The sequence below is a fragment of the Rhinoderma darwinii genome, chromosome 7, assembly GCF_050947455.1.
Source record: "Rhinoderma darwinii isolate aRhiDar2 chromosome 7, aRhiDar2.hap1, whole genome shotgun sequence".
Lineage (NCBI taxonomy): Eukaryota > Metazoa > Chordata > Amphibia > Anura > Rhinodermatidae > Rhinoderma > Rhinoderma darwinii.
The window spans coordinates 58,337,257-58,355,489 of record NC_134693.1 but is presented as its reverse complement, the minus strand read 5'-3'; positions in this window follow the sequence as shown (position 1 = coordinate 58,355,489).

Below are 18,233 nucleotides of genomic sequence, written 5' to 3'. Positions count from 1 at the left end.
TCTAAAATGGGGTAACTTCTTGGGGGCTGCCACGATAGTCTGGTACCTTAGGGATTTGTAAATGCAACATGGCGCCCAAAAATCAAGCCAGCAAAATCTGCATGCCTAATAGCGCTCCTGCCTTTCTGAGCCCTGCCGTGTGTACAAACAGCAGTTTATGAACCCATATGGGGTATTACAGAAAAAAAGCAGAAAAAGAATGGCGACAGCACACTGCGAACACCAATGCAACCTAAACCACTAAATATAAATAAATATGCATTACTGCTAAATCTACTTATAATAGGGAGGTTCTTAATTGCACATTTTGATAAAAAAATGTTTACCCCCCCTGCCACGACAAGGCGACCTCTGTAAGGTGGGGACCTACTCTACACATACACCCATATGGGTATTGCCATAATTGGGAGAAATTGCTTTTCAAATGTTGGGGTGCTTTTTCTACTTTATTCCATGTAAAAATTTAAAATGTCCACGTCTTATCAGAAGAAAAGTAATTTTTAATTTCACAGCATAAATCCACTAAATTCAGCAGAAAAAAAATGGGGTGTCAAAATGCCCACTATGCCACTCGATAAATTCCTTCAGGGATGTAGTTTCCCAAATGGGGTAACTTTTGGGTGGTTTCCACCAATTTGGTCCCACAGGGGCTTTGCAAATTCGACATGGCACCTGGAAACCATTCCAGCTAAATTTTAACTCCAAAAGCCAAATGGTGCTCCTTCCCTTCTAAGCCCTGCTGTGTGTCCAAACAGCAGTTTATCACCACATATGGGGTATGGACGTGCTCAGAAGAGTTTGCTTTATAAATGTTGCAGTTGTTTTTTCTCCTTTATCCATTGTGAAAATGGAAAAATCTGAGCTAAAACTACATTTTATTAGACTTATACTTGTAGTAGCCCCCCTGTGGATACTGGCAGCTAAAGCCCCCTGTAGATACTGCCACACACAGTCCACTGTAGATAGCGCTACACACAGCCCACTGTAGATAGCGCCACACAAAGCCCTCTGTAGAGAGCGCCACACACAGCCTTATGTAGACAGTGCCACACAGCCCCCCTTGCATTTAGTGGCATACAGACCCCCTTTGTTTATAGACAGTGCCACACAGCCCCCCTTGCATTTAGTGGCATACAGACCCCCTTTGTTTATAGTATCACACAGCCCCCCTTGTATATAGTGCCACACAGCCCACCCTGTATATAGCGCCACACAGCCCACCTTGTATATAGTGCCACACAGCCCCCCTCTCTTGTATATACTGCCACACAGCTCCTCTCTTGTATATAGTGCCACACAGCTCCCCTCTTGTATATAGTGCCACACAGCACCCCCTTATATATAGTCCTACACAGCAATCCTCGCCGCTTATATAGTGCTACACAGCAATCCCCCCACGTAAATAGTGCTACACAGCAAACCCCACATATATAGTGCTACACAGCAATCCCCGCGCATATATAGTGCTACACAGCAATCCCCCCCGTGTATATAGCCCCCAAAAATAATATATTTTACTTATCTTGCCGGGTTCCTGAGACGGACGGAGTGCTGCACTGCCTTGCGGATGGGACGCATGCTCAGACCAGTGTGATGCAGTGACGTCATTACTCTGGCCCGCGCAGGGAGTCTTCCCAGCGCTTTATAGGCTGCAGGCCTTACATGGCCAGCAGCCTATAGTATTCATTTGTATCTTCTTCCTGAGGACGTATATACACAAGTGAATGTGGCTGTCTTTAGCACCCGGGGTCACCTCCGGTGCTAGCGATGCCACTGCATCCGCCCGCCGCCCGTGACAGTGTGCGGGCTTTAAAATTTACTGAGCGGGGGGACCGTGGAAGGTGTGCGGCCGCGCACCTTATATGGAACACTGGCCAGAGTCCCCGGGCAGAATCTCTATTAGCGCTCTGCCTGGGGATTTCGACTCTGGGGAAGCCCCGTACATTGCTGTCCAAGTACGGAAAGTGACGTGAGGATCTTTTCCTGCACCGAAGTTATGAGGCATCGCCTCTGTTAGCGCTCTGCCCAGGGATTCTGACTCTAGGGGAGCCCCTGACATCAATCTACTAGCTCTCGGTGCGGGGACTCCAGCAATGCTCTGTCACAGTTCATATATGGACAGTGACATGAGGAGTTTTCCTAGGGCTGGAGTCCCAGGGCAGAGCCTCTACTAGCACTCTGCTCTGGGATTCTGACTCTGGGGAAGCCCCTAACATCTCTGTCCATATATGGACATTGACATCAAGAGCTTTTCCTGGCCTGGAGTATCGGGGCAGAGCCTCTACTAGCGTTCTAGCCGGGGACACCCGCAGTGCTTATGACGTCACTGTCCATATATTAACACCAATGTCACAAGCTTTCCCAGTTCCGGAGTCCCAGAGAAGAGCTCCTATTAGCTCTTTGCCCGGGGATTTCAACTCTGGGGTAGCTATTCCTGGATCAGAGTCCCAGGGGTAGGGCCTCTACTAGCACTCTCCCCGGGCACTCCAGCACTGCTCATGACGTTACTGTTCATATACAGTGAAGGAAATAAGTATTTGATCCCTTGCTGATTTTGTAAGTTTGCCCACTGTCAAAGACATGAACAGTCTAGAATTTTTAAGCTAGGTTAATTTTACCAGCGAGAGATAGATTATATAAAAAAAAAACAGAAAATCACATAGTCAAAATTATATATATTTATTTGCATTGTGCACAGAGAAATAAGTATTTGATCCCCTACCAACCATTAAGAGTTCAGCCTCCTCCAGACCAGTTACACGCTCCAAATCAACTTGGTGCCTGCATTAAAGACAGCTGTCTTAAATGGTCACCTGTATAAAAGACTCCTGTCCACAGACTCAATTAATCAGTCTGACTCTAACCTCTACAACATGGGCAAGACCAAAGAGCTTTCTAAGGATTTCAGGAACAAGATCATAGACCTGCACAAGGCTGGAATGGGCTACAAAACCATAAGTAAGACGCTGGGTGAGAAGGAGACAACTGTTGGTGCAATAGTAAGAAAATGGAAGACATACAAAATGACTGTCAATCGACATCGATCTGGGGCTCCATGCAAAATCTCACCTCGTGGGGTATCCTTGATCCTGAGGAAGGTGAGAGCTCAGCCGAAAACTACACGGGGGGAACTTGTTAATGATCTCAAGGCAGCTGGGACCACAGTCACCAAGAAAACCATTGGTAACACATTACGCCGTAATGGATTAAAATCCTGCAGTGCCCGCAAGGTCCCCCTGCTCAAGAAGGCACATGTACAGGCCCATCTGAAGTTTTCAAATGAACATCTGGATGCTTCTGAGAGTGATTGGGAGAAGGTGCTGTGGTCAGATGAGACTAAAATTTAGCTCTTTGGCATTAACTCAACTCGCCGTGTTTGGAGGAAGAGAAATGCTGCCTATGACCCAAAGAACACCGTCCCCACTGTCAAGCATGGAGGTGGAAACATTATGTTTTGTGTGTGTTTCTCTGCTAAGGGTACAGGACTACTTCACCGCATCAATGGGAGAATGGATGGAGCCATGTACCGTCAAATCCTGAGTGACAACCTCCTTCCCTCCACCAGGACATTAAAAATGGCTCGTGGCTGGGTCTTCCAGCACGACAATGACCCGAAACATACAGCCAAGGCAACAAAGGAGTGGCTCAAAAAGAAGCACATTGGGGGGGCGGAGCCTGACCGCTGAATGTGATGGACGCATAAAACTTGAGCTCCTCACAAACCAGCTTGGATCCTTCATATTATCGAGGCATAACAGCTTAACCATGGTCAAGATTGGAAAAGACAAGATAAGAGACTCCTCAGGCACTCCAGGAATGCAAAAGCATCAAGCAGACCTGGGAAAATTCCTTCAAAAGAAGGACATGCCGTCCGGTGCTGGAGCAGCTAAGATGGCGCCGTATCCTGCTTCAGAGGACTCTGATGCAGACAGCATGTGTGGAGCGACGGCGTACAACTCAACCACAGACTCTGGTATGATAACGAAGGCTTTCTTAAAAAAAAACCTGCAGCAGGCTATCACACCGGTGCTGAAGGAACTCACAGACTTCAGGTCAGATTTCAAACTCATGGGGAATAGACTTGAGCACTTAGAGAATGTGGTGTCGGAGGTTGTAAATCACTCAGACTCAGTGGAGCATAAGTTACAAGTGCAAGAAACACAGCTCAATAGAGCTTTTACCCTGTTGGAAGATATGGAGAATAGAAGCCGTAGAAAGAATGTTAGGCTGAAGGGGCTCCCAGAATCCTACGCTAATGAAGTCTTACCTGCGGTAGCGAAGCAAATTTTTACCTCACTCTTGAGAGAAGACAGGGCCAGTAGAGTGGTGATAGAACGTATCCACAGAGCGCTACGCCCCAAACCGAAACCTGCCGACCCGCCTAGAGATGTCATATGTGGCCTCTTAAGCTTTGTGGACACGGCGGCTATTCTGGCGGCAAACAGAGAGCAACAACATCTAGTGTTCGAAGAAGCGCCCTTACAATTATACCAGGATATCGCAGCTTCCACGTTGGCAAAACGACGTATAATGCGCCCACTACTTGCGAAATTGCGAGATCTCAAGCTACCCTATACTTGGCTATTTCCTTTTGGGTTGGCCATACTGAAGGATGGAAGGAGGATCGTGATCCATACACCTGCTGACCTAGAGGAGGCATGGGAGCGTCTGGGAATTCCGCCATTACAATTGCCATCATGGCTGCCGGCCCAAACGGACATATCTCTACCTGCACTAGCAAGAATGGAAGCGTGGTCGGTGTACTCCAAGCAACGATCCTCGAAGGGGAAGAAATCTCGTGCTACAGCATCAGAAGATGCCACCACTTGAATCCTTTATATATATATATATATATATATATATATAACGCTATGTGTTTCTTTATTACGTATTTTCTCCATATTGTGCTACTAGATGAATACTGGTGATTTTACTAGCGGTATTGAAATTGTTCATACTGTTCATTTTATTCATTTTGTTTCTTACTTAACAAACTGCTTGCCGCCTAATGTACCATGGTTAATATTATTATTATCATTGCAATAGACCAAGGAGAAGTATCCGGGTCTATGACGTAGAGTCACGTGGTTGCCAATGCATGAGGATAGAGATGGAGCCATATTGCGCGTTCTTCTGTGGAGGTAACAGGGAGCGGTGCGATTTGCTTTCATTGATATGACTTAACTCTCATCCTCAGATTGGCGTACTATACTCGACCAAAAGTGTCGGGTCATCTTGCAACCAAGTGTACTCTAGGATATATTTTGCCTCTGTTAGACAATTTTAATTTACTTGATTTTTTAAGTTTATTCTTAACTCATGAGGGATCTGAGCTGGGCCTCGGCTCAGGAAGTTATTTCCCCTCCCCAGATGCAGCAGTGTGTTGGCTTTAGATTTCGTATAAGAGAGTTCTGGATGCCAACCGGAACACAGATTAGCTGCAGCTATATGTTGATTCTTTATTCCACATGTTTCTGTCCCCCCTTTTCCCCCTTTTTCCTTTTTTTCCCTTTAGTTCCTCTTCTTTATCCCTACCCCTATGTCTTTATCAGAAATCAGACGAAACCGCCAATTGACAAAAAATGGCGACTGTGAAGATAGTAACTTATAACGCTAATGGCTTAGGTACTCCTCAGAAGCGGAACCAGGTACTTACATTGTTAAAAAAGGAACAAGTGTCTATAGCCTTTTTACAGGAAACTCATTTTAAAGTAGATAGAGTGCCAAAATTAGCCACTAATTTTTTTTCCTCCTGGTATCATAGCTGCAGCTCGAGCTCTGCTTCGCGAGGAGTATCAATTGCAATCCACAAGGACTTACCATTCATCGGGACAGCTAGTCATGATTCAAGGGATGGCAGAGCGCTATTCATAAAAGGTAAACTGGGGTCATTGACATGCACACTAGCGAATTTATATGTACCTAACAAATCGCAGATCTCATGGCTCTTACATATTATGGAGGAGTTGCGAGCTTTTGCGGAAGGCCCCATAATTTTGGGAGGATACCTAAATCTCACGCTGCACCCAGAGATTGATTCCTCAACACATAAATCTTCTTTACCAAAAGCAGGCCGTAGAAAATTATTGAACAAGTTACAGGAACTTAATTTGATCGATACCTGGAGACTACTACATCCCCAGATATCTGATTATACATTTTATTCTCATCCTCATGGATCGCATCAGAGACTGGATTACCTTCTTGTACATACTCACTTAGTACAGACTCTGCAATCTGCTAGTATTGGCCCGATGACAGTATCGGACCATGCACCAGTGTTCACCACTCTGGTTGTCTCTGCTTTGCCCGCTAGAGAATGGACATGGAGGTTGAATGAGACCCTTCTGGACCACCCGGAGCACATTAAGTATTTAACTGATTCGTTGCAGAAGTATTTTGAAACGAACGTTACAGAGGATGTATCAGCTACTATAGTGTGGGAAGCACATAAAACATACATGAGGGGTATGCTGATATCATTGGGCACATGAGTGAAAAAAGAAAGAGAACAGGAACTCAGATCTTTGCTTTCTCAAATTGCAGCATCCGAAAAAGTACATAAATGTTCTTCCACTAAAGCCATACAAACAGAGTTAACAATCCTTAGAACTAAATTAAAAGATTTATTAAATAAGAAAGATGCGACTAACTTAATGTATTATCGTCAGAAGCTTTACGCACATGGCGACAAAGGAGGAAAACTTATGTCGGCACTCATCAAAAAGAAAAAGGAAAAATCTTTCATTAAAGTAATTAAAAACTCAGCGGGTAACAAGTGCAAAAATACCGCAGATATTGCAGATGCGTTTAGTGCATATTATTCGGAATTGTACAACATCTCAACACCTCCAAACATTGCAGACGAATCTCGACAACAACAAATACAGGATTTTTTAGACCCATTAATGTTGCCATCACTTTTAAATGAAGAAGCGGGGGATCTTATGAAACAGATTACACTTGACGAAGTGGTTAACATTCTGAGATCCTTTCCTACAGGGAAGAGCCCAGGCCCGGACGGCCTAACGATTAAATATTATAGGAAATTTAAAGACATACTGTTACCTCACTTAGTTGACACATTTAATGAATTACTCCGGGGCAGGGACTTCACAGCACAATCTCTAGAGGCTTACATTACCATACTGCCTAAAGAGGGTAAAGACCCTACCTTGTGTTCAAGCTACAGACCTATATCGCTTTTAAACTTAGATTTAAAAATTTGGGCTAAATTACTCTCGACGCAAATTAATAAATACCTAGCAAACCTAGTAAACCCGGACCAACAGGGATTCGTCCCAGGGAGAGAGGGGAGACAGAATTCCATTCGCTTGATGAATTATATTCAAAGGGCTAGAGATTCTAAGATACCTATGGTCCTAATGAGTACGGATGCTGAAAAAGCTTTTGACCGGGTTGCATGGGACTTCATGGCGGCTACACTGGCCAAGTTTAAATTCCCAGAAGGTCTCATAAAAGCAATTTTTATGTTGTATAGTAAACCCTCAGCCAGGATCAGGGTAAATGGGATTCTGTCCCCCTCCTTCTCTATTTGTAATGGAACTAGGCAGGGATGCCCCCTGTCACCCACTTTGTTCATATTAACCTTAGAACCCCTTTTGCAGACACTGCGACAGGATGCGCGGATTGCGGGTATAGAGGTAGACTCTCGACAACATCTGGTGCACGCCTTCGCGGATGATTTGCTACTAACCATCACGAACCCAGTGTCAGCGTTTCCATCTATCCTACAAATTTTCAGTAAATATGGCCTTATTTCAAATTTTAAAATAAACTATACTAAATCTGAAATCCTCAATATATCATTAACATCGGCCCAGGTGAGAGGGTTGGAAACCACCTCCGAATTTACATGGCCCACTCATTCGGTAAAATATCTTGGGATTAGACTTCCTAAAGATCTTGACTCCTTGTATGCTCTTAATTATATACCTCTGCTACAAAAAATTAAGGGTTTGCTGGTATCTTATGATATCCCATATCTCTCATGGATAGGACGAAAAAATCTGCTTCAAACATATATACTTCCAGTGCTCCTATACACTATGACTATGGTACCCATTCACTTACCGAAAACGTTTTTTCAGAAAGTTCAGTCCCTTTTTTCCACATTTTTGTGGAAACAAAGAAGGCCACGCATCTCATATAGACTCCTAACCAGGGGGAAGCGATACGGCGGCCTAGAAACTTATTATAAAGCTATTCATCTACAGAGATGGCTGGATATGGCCTCAGCGATAGGTGGTCCAGGAGGAGCTGATCAATCTTCCTTATACTCCGTAGAGAGTTTTCATTCCACATTATGGGTGCCCACACAACAAGACCTTAGGTCATTGTCGAACCCTTTATTAAAGGGGACGTTAGAAGTCTGGGCAAGATATGGTTTAACGGATAAAGGGGTCTCTCAACCGTCACCTTTGACACCAGCGGTAGCATTGCCAAAACTACTTTCCACCCCAGTGCATTATAGGTCAGATATATGGACACACTTCTCCGGAGTTCAGATTGCGGAGCTGATGCCGGAGAATCAGATTCCAACGGCAGGGGAGCTCCAGTCTCTGATGTCGTCCTCGGCCCGAAAGCTTAACTTTCTCCAATTGCATAATATACAAGTAACTTGCTCAAAATTTTTAGCAACACACAAGGCAAATAGAGAGCTTACCTGGTTTGAAAAATGCCTAGCTACACAAAAGGTGAAAAAACATAAACTTTCGAGTATATATGCACAGTTGTTGACACCTGATGTGGCGGATCTGCCATCTTTTGTCTCTTCGTGGGAGCTGGAGCTTGGGCTGCAGCTGTCAGAACGGGAAAGAGGTTTCATCCTAGCTCATTCTCATGGATTTTCAAGGTGCGTAAAACTACAAGAAAATCATTATAAGTTGCTTACTAGATGGTATAAAACACCAGTAGCGCTCTATAAAATGGGTTTGGCAGATTCGGATATCTGTTGGAGATGCAAATCTCAGCAAGGATCTTACTCGCACATTTGGTGGCATTGTTCACTGATAACAAAGTAATCTGGAAACAAATTGAGGTAGCTGCCAACACAGTATGCGACACACAGGTTAAGCTGAATGCAGCGCTTATTGTTCTGGCACTCCCTTCCTCCGATATAGTTTTATCTAAGAAAAACTTATTCACTCATTTGCTGGCTGCGGCAAAAACATTAATACCTTTACACTGGCTGCGAATTGAACCTCCCACAATGAACCAGTGGATTGATAAGGTGAATCAAATTTATCGGTTAGAAGAATTGACCAATAGAAGTGAGGGCACATATGACTCGTTTATAAAGATATGGGCTCCCTGGACACAACACCGAGATGACTTACTTAGAGCTTCACAGTAACTTGAAGTATCCTGTAGAGCTGTTAACGCCAATTCATTGACGTAACTTAAGAGGTACCCCCCCCTTACTCCTTTCTTTTCCTCCTGCTCTTCTGTCATCTTATCATCCCCTGTTTCTCGAATTACCCGGCTCCTAGAGCCAAGTTTTTGTATTATTATCATTTTGACCTTGTTTTGGTGGGTACAGGTTCTCCAAAGGGGCACTGTTAAAATGGTATTACAACTTAGTACAAACATTGAACGCAAAAATGGTTGTCATGTTTAATGCTACCCTACCTAGTACTGCAGTACGGAAATGACATGTGTTTCTATCTATTTGTGTACTTTTGTATTTTGGAGTTGCTGTACCTTGTACCTGTTATTAATTAATAAAAACAGATTTGATTAAAAAAAAAAGAAGCACATTAAGGTCATGGAGTGGCCTAGCCAGTCTCCAGACCTTAATCCCATCGAAAACTTATGGAGGGAGCTGAAGATCCGAGTTGCCAAGCGACAGCCTCGAAATCTTAATGATTTACAGATGATCTGCAAAGAGGAGTGGGCCAAAATTCCATCTAACATGTGTGCAAACCTCATCATCAACTACAAAAAAAGTCTGACTGCTGTGCTTGCCAACAAGGGTTTTGCCACCAAGTATTAAGTCTTGTTTGCCAAAGGGATCAAATACTTATATCTCTGTGCACAATGCAAATAAATATATATAATTTTGACAATGTGATTCTCTTTTTTTTTTTATATATATAATCTATCTCTCACTGGTAAAATTAACCTAGCCTAAAAATTCTAGACTGTTCATGTCTTTGACAGTGGGCAAACTTACAAAATCAGCAAGGGATCAAATACTTATTTCCTTCACTGTATGTATAGTGACCTCAGGAGATTTCCCAAGGACAGGAGTACAGTGGGAGAGCCTCTATTAGCGCCCTGCCAGGGGATTTCAACTCTGGGGAAGCCCCTGACATCACTGTCCAAATATTTACAGTGACATAAGGAGCTGTCCCTGGACCGGAGTTTCAGGGCAGAGCCTCTACTAGCGCTCTGCCCAGGGATTCTGAATCTGGGGAAGCCCCTGACATCATTCTCCATATATGGACAGTGACGTCAGGAACTTTCCCTGGATCAGAGTTCCAGAGGTAGAGCCTCTATTAGCGCTCTGCTCGGGGACTCCATCACTACTCATGGCGATAATGTTCATATATGGAAAGTGACGTCACTAGCTTTCCCAGGGCCGGAGTCCTGGGGCTAGAGCCTCTATTAGCACTCTGCCCAGGGATTCCGGCACTGGGAAAGCCCCTGACATCACTGTCCAGATATGAACAGTGACGTCAGGAACTTTCCCTGGACCAGGGTTGCCAATCTCCACTTCAGAAATTTCTGGACAACTGAATTAAAATCACGGACAGACCAAAACTTTTATGAACACATAACAAAATCATTGCCTGTGCACTGTGCCGTTTGATAGGAGTGACTCACCAATCACAGCTCCACTTGTAGCTTTCCCATGCTAACTTAGGTGATGTTTTCTTTGATTAGTCGTTTACTTTCCCTTTTTTTCTCCATCCAGCCCAGATTACTGTGACGACTTATTCCAGCTACGACTCGTCTCTGCAGAATTTGACATACAGAGATGTTGGTTTCTCGCTTTTCCAGCATCCTCCTCTCCTATACCCCATCCTCTAAACAAACTCGTATTCCACAGTGCCCCAGATGGTAATAATGATCTCTCAGTGCTCAGCACAATATAAGTGCCCCTTTTGTGCCCCATCAGTAAAAGTGCCCCATCACAATAAAAGTGCCCCCTGTAGATAGTGCCACACACAGCCCCTCCTTGTAGATAGCGCCACACAGCCCCCCCTTGCAGATAGCGCCACACAGCTCCCTTAGTAGATAGCATGACACAGCCCCCCTTTTAGATAGTGACACACAGCCCTAAATTGTAAATAGCGCCACACAGCCCACCTTGTAAATAGCTCCACACAGCCCCCTTGTAGATAGCGCCACACAGCTGCTCCACTTGTAGCTTTCCCACGCTAACTTAGGTGATGTTTTCTCTGATTAGTCGTTCGCTTTCCCTTTTTTCTCCATGCAGCCCAGATAACTGTGACGACTTATTCCAGCTACGACTTGTCTCTGCAGAATTGGCACAGGCATGTTGGTTTCTCGCTTTTCCAGCATCCTTCCCTCCTATGCCCCATCCTCTAAACAAACTTGTATTCCACAGTGCCCCAGATGGTAATAATGATCCCTCAGTGCTCAACACAATAAAAGTGCCCCTTCAGTGCCACATCACAATAAAAGTGCCCCCTGTAGATAGTGCCACACACAACCCCTCCTTGTAGATAGCGCCACACAGCCCCCCTTGTAGATAGCGCCACACAGCTCCCTTAGTAGATAGCAAGACACAGCCCCCCTTTTAGATAGCGACACACATTGTAAATAGCGCCACACAGCCCACCTTGTAAATAGCGTCACACAGCCCCCCTTGTAGATAGCGCCACACAGCCCTCCCTTGTAGATAGCGCCACACAGCCCCCTTATAAATAGCGCCACACAGCTGCCCCTTGTATATAGTGCCACACAGCCCTGCCTTGTAAATAGCGCCACATAGCCCCCCGTTGTAGATAGCACCACACAGCCCCCCCTTTAAATAGAGCCACACAGCCCCCTCTTGTAAATAGCACCACACAGCCCCCCTTGTAAATAGCGCCACACAGCCCCCCTTGTAAATAGCGCCACACAGCCCCCCTTGTAAATAGCGCCACACAGCCCCCCTTGTAGAGAGCGCCACACAGCCCCCTTGTAGATAGCGCCACACAGCCCCCCTTTAAATAGAGCCACACAGCCCCCCTCTTGTAGATAGCGCCACACAGCCCCCCTTGTAAATAGCGCCACACAGCCCCCCTTGTAAATAGCGCCACACAGCCCCCCTTGTAAATAGCGCCACACAGCCCCCCTTGTAGAGAGCGCCACACAGCCCCCATTGTAGATAGCGCCACACAGCCCCCCTTTAAATAGAGCCACACAGCCCCCTCTTGTAAATAGCACCACACAGCCCCCCTTGTAAAGAGCGCCACACAGCCCCCCTTGTAAATAGCGCCACACAGCCCCCCTTGTAAATAGCGCCACACAGCCCCCCTTGTAGAGAGCGCCACACAGCCCCCCTTGTAGATAGCGCCACACAGCCCCCCCTTTAAATAGAGCCATACAGCCCCCCTCTTGAAGATAGCGCCACACAGCCCCCCTTGTAAATAGCGCCACACAGCCCCCTTGTTAATAGCGCCACAGCCCCCCTTGTAGAGAGCGCCACATAGCCCCCCTTGTAGATAGCGCCCCACAGCCCACTTGTAAATAACGTGGCACAGCTCCCCCTTGTAAATAATGCCGCACAGCTCCCCCTTGTAAATAGTGCCGCACAGCACCCCTTGTAAATAGTGCCCCACAGACCCTCTTGTAGATAGCGCCGCATAGCCTCCCCCTTGTAAATAGTGCCACACAGCCCCCTTGTAAATAGTGCCACACAGCCCCCCTTGTATATAGCGCCACACAGTCTCCCCCCTTGTACTTAGCGCCAAACTGCAAAGTGCAAACAGAGCAAAGAGCGGTGGTGGTAGCCTACCACTACCACTCTCCACTCTGCCTCATGTGACTCACCGTTCGGAGGAGCCGAGGTGGTCATCGGCGAAGCGGCGGAGGTGACAGGTCCACTTCTGACTGAGGTCAGTGAGGGCTCGGGAGTGGACCAGTCCAGTCACCTGACCTAAGTCACCTGACCTTATGTCGCTGATGTAAAGTTAAGTGACTGGATTGGTCCACTCCCGGCACCGACCCCACTTGGCAGCGGCCTGAATATTTTCACATTCTGCAGAAGTTATGCGGAATGTGAAAATATGCCCCACACGGCCTACTATTCCTTTGCACTGCGCATGTACATTTGAATACAGAAAAATGCCAGACAGTGCTTTTTTCTGCCGAACGCTATGGACGGCAGAAAAAAACACCCATTTTTGGGGACTGTCCTTAAATTTACAGACGGTTGGCAACCCTGCCCTGGACCGGAGTCTCTGGGCAGAGCCTCTACTAGCGCTCTGTCTGGAGACTCCAGCACTGCTCCGTCACTCTGCATATATGGACAGTTTTCCCAAGGCCAGAGTCCTGGGGCAGAGCTTTTACTAGCGTGCTGCCTGGGGATTCTGACTCTATGGCAGTCCCTGACATCACTTTCCATATATGGACAGTGACGTCAGGAGCTTTCCCCGGATCAGAGTCCTGGGGTAGTGCCTCTATTAGCGACTACAGCATGACTAATGACTTTATTGTTCATATATAGAAAGTGACCAGGGAAAGCTCCGGTCCAGGGAATGCTCCTGACGTCACTGATCATATATGGTCACTAGTGTCAGGAGCTTTCCCAGGGTCGGAATCCCGGGACAGAGCCTCTATTAGCACTCTGCCTAGGGATTCCAACTCTGGGAAAGCCCCTGACATCACTGTCCATATATGAACAGTGACATCAGGAACTAGCGCTAGTGACATCTACTAGCGCTCTGTCCGGGGACTCTAGCACTGCTCTGTCACTGTCCATATATGGACATTGACGTAAGGAGTTTTCCCATGGCCGGAGCCGCGGGACAGAGCCCCTATTAGCACTCGGCTTAGGGATTACAACTCTGGGGAAGCCCCTGACATCACTGTCCATCATGTCAGGAATTTCCCCAGGACTGGATTTCCGAGGCAGAGTATCTCCTAGCGCTCTGCCTAGGGTCTCCAGCACCACTCCTGAGGACAATATCCATATATGGACAGTAATGTCGGGAGCTTCCCGAGGTGTACGCTTAAAGCATACCTGTCATGGATGCCATAAAGTGGCATCCATCACTTATAGGCTACCAATTCACTTCTGCATTGCAGATTCCACTAAAAATACCAGCATGCTGCGTTATTATTTCCGTTAAAACTATAGACACCATGACGGAACCCGTTAAAGTAAATGGGTTCTGTCGGGCAGTGCTTCTCTCCGTTGTTCAACGGAATTTGCGTTTCCAGAATTTTCAACAACGGAATGCTAAAAGCAGATTTGAACAGGGCCTTAAAAACGTATACAGTGTATAACGTATAGTTTTTTTGTGGGATCCTTCAGGATGCAATAGCGTAGACTCCTATGCTATTCCATTCTTCAAAAAAAAAAATGGTATACCGACATATACTAGCCTGACCGAATCTAAAAGGACACTTTATCGTTTTCCATCGGGATAATGGAGCCCTATGAACATGTTTATATCTATATATTTAGCTATTCCGACCTACACGATAAACATAGTGCAGTAACGTGATGTGAATGGGGACTAACCTGGTTATTAGTGATCATTTATCTACTTTTGAAAGTATTTAAATGACCGCAAACAACTCCTAGCACAGGGACTCCTCTGTATCTGAAGGAGGCTCCACACTAGGATTTTTAGTCATGCAGGCCCCGGAGATGCTCCAAAATTCTGGCACATCTCAGATGATCCTGCGCCTCTTAAAAGCATCAGTAAGCTAAGCAGTGACAGCTCTAAGCTGTCGTTAGTTTGTTTACTTCACTTGGTGCCCGGTTACCTCAGTTCATTGGCCTACTTTTGTTTCAATGGTTTTTATTAAAGTTTTTCAGGTAAATACAAATACAATACAAATACAAACTTGTCATCTCTTATTGTATAAACAAAACATATCTGCATCCTATGTCATGAATCTAACCTACAGCGATTATTTGGTTAGCTTATCTTTATTCAACCTTCATGAGCATACAGATAGTCCTTCTATCTTATCTGGGGTCTCCAGAAATTGTGTGATGACATAAACAACATATATAAACATCATATAAACAACATATGCCAGCAGAACCAACTTCCCGAACATTTATATTATTTCTGTGTTTATTCTTCTTTTGCTATAAGTTACTAGCCTTATCAGTAGTTTGCTCTGAACTTATGTGAATTGTATTCTTCTATTATTTGAGACAGAGAGGATATTCTATCCATGCCTTCCAATGTTTTCCAAAAGTATTGATCGTACAGTTTCCATATGCTATCGCCCTCTCGTAAGAATAAGAAATGTTAATGGCTGAGATCAGTTCATCCATTGAAGGAATTATCACTTGTTTCCAATAGCGTGTTATAACTAGTTTTGCCATAACTAATATTTTACACATTAGCCTTCTGTGTTCCACTGGAATCATATCTAGTTCTAAAAACAGTAGAACAAGTTGTGGGTTAGGCCTCAACTCCATAGAGAATATATCAGATAATAATTTAATCACCTCTATCCAGTAACTTCTGATACTCGTGCATTCCCATAATATATGAATGAGCGAACCTTCCTTACCACAGTGCCTCCAGCATAGTGGGGATACATTTGTAAACATAGAGTGTATACGATCTGGTGTGTAATACCACCTCAGAAAAGTCTTGGTTGCTGCTTCTACATGAGAAACACATCTTAATGAGATATGCATCCATTTGAATGCTGTAATCCAGTGGTGGTCTGTAAACGTTTTCCCCATGTCTTGTTCCCATCTCCTAATAGGTCCGGTTTTCTGGAATTCAGTGTGGAGAGACATAGAATCATAAAGATATTTTAACCCTTTTTTCCCTTTGTTGAATCCACTTATTACTACCAGATTCCCCTGGAATATCAGATTAGCATGACTGTGAAGGAAATGTTTTACTCTAAGGTACGTGAATAGATCCCTCTGAGGAATTCCGTGTGTAGATTTTAGCTGTGCAAAACTTATTATTTGGTTATTTTGAAACAATTGATCACAGGAAGTTATTCCTTGTGTTTTCCAGCCCTTGAGCGTCATATATGGCATAGCTAGTTCTATAAAGTTTAATGGTATATATGACCTAGATATAGGCAGTTTCTGTGTTGCAGAGGTATGTAAAAATGACCAACAAGCTAAGGTAGTTCTGGTCAGGGGTGAAATTTCACTTGGAACTGGTATGTTCCCTAATGTTAGGAAGAGAAGCGATTTTAAGTTGCCTGATTTTAAGTAAGATGTTTCCATGTTCACCCAAGGTTTCGTATTGCCCTCCTTCCACCATGTCCCTGCTTGTGCAGTTATTGTCGTGACGTAGTATCCAAATAAGTCAGGGACACCTAAACCTCCCACCCTTTTGTCTTTGATAAGAATATGTGATGCTATCCTCGGTTTCTTTTTATCCCAAATGTAATTCAACATAGTACGTTGGAGACGAGAGAAGTATGAACTAGGTATGTGAATGGGAAGCGTTCGGAATAAATATAATAACTTTGGTAAGAGAAGCATTTTGAACGCGGCGATTCTGCCCAACCATGACACTTCCACTTTGAGCAACCTATTCATTTCTTCTTGAAGGCTTTGTGCTAAAGGGATATAATTTACCCCAAACAGCTCCTTATGTTTTGCTGACAAAGTGAGGCCTAGATATGTAATTTCCATGTTATTCCATTGAAAAGGGTATTTAGATTGGATAAAGTGTAGGGTTGAGGTATTGAGGTTTAGGGGGAGGCACTGAGATTTCTGCGTGTTCAATTTATATAAAGATACCTGACCAAATTTTGTTATACATTCCATTGCAGTCTCCAAAGAACTCTCTGGTTCAGCTAGCGATAATATCACATCATCTGCATATAAAGATACTGTATGAGTTGTCGGCCCTACCTGAATGCCCGTTACTTCTTTATGTGATCTGAGCAATTGAGCTAGTGGTTCTATGGATAATACAAATATGAGGGGTGATAATGGACATCCTTGCCTGGTACCGTTCGAAATATCAAATCCTCCAGAGAACACACCATTTGTGTATATCTTGGCAGAGGGTTTTGAATATAAAGCTTGAATGGCCGACATTATATTCCCTGAGAAGCCCATATATTCTAATGTAGAAAAGACGTAGTTCCACGATATGCGGTCAAACGCCTTCTCCGCGTCTAACGCTAATAGTACGGCTGGGATATGATTTTTTTCAATGTGGTGTAGTAAACCTATCACCCTTCTAGTGTTGTCAGAACCTTGTCGTCCCTTTATGAAACCAGTCTGGTCTTCAGCTATTAGATGTGGTAAAATGGGAGCCAGGCGGTTCGCTAATATTTTGGCATATATTTTCAGATCTATATTCAGCAATGAGATGGGCCTGAAATTTTGTGGTTGGTCGTTTTGTTTCCCAGGTTTGGGTAGTGTAATTATAATTGCTTCTTGATTTTCTTTGGGAAAAACCCCCGAGGATTGGGCTGCCTGGAAAAACCTACATAGGTACGGGGAAAGGAGTTTATGGAATGTTTTGTAGTAAGCGTTGGTTAGACCGTCACTCCCAGGTGCTTTATCTGGTGGTAAGGATTTAAGAATGTCAGATATTTCTTTCTCTGTAATTGGAGCGTTTAAACTATTTAATTGAGACGTTGATAATTTTGGTAGAGAAATGTCGTTTAGGAAATTTTTGATTTTATTTTCCGTTGGTTGAGATGTGAAAGGGTCTCTATTAATGTTATAAAGAGCTTCATAAAAATCTTTAAATTTGTTAGCGATATCCACCGGATGTAAAATTTGAGCTTGTTTGTTTGGGTCTATAAGGTATGGGATTCTAGATTTTTGATGATGTTGTTTTAAACGAGCCGCCAATAATTTACCCGCTTTGTTGTTTTGTGAATAATATTTTGTTTTTATTTTGCGTAAATTTTTCTCGTATTCAGAGATCATGTTCAATCTGAGCTCTTGGCGCAAATTATATAACTTAGTTGTTTGTATAGGGGAAGGGGTTGTTTTATTAAGTGTTTCTAGTGATTGAATTTGTTCCGTTAGCTTCGTTATGTTACTTAGACGCATTTTTTTGGCAATATGACCC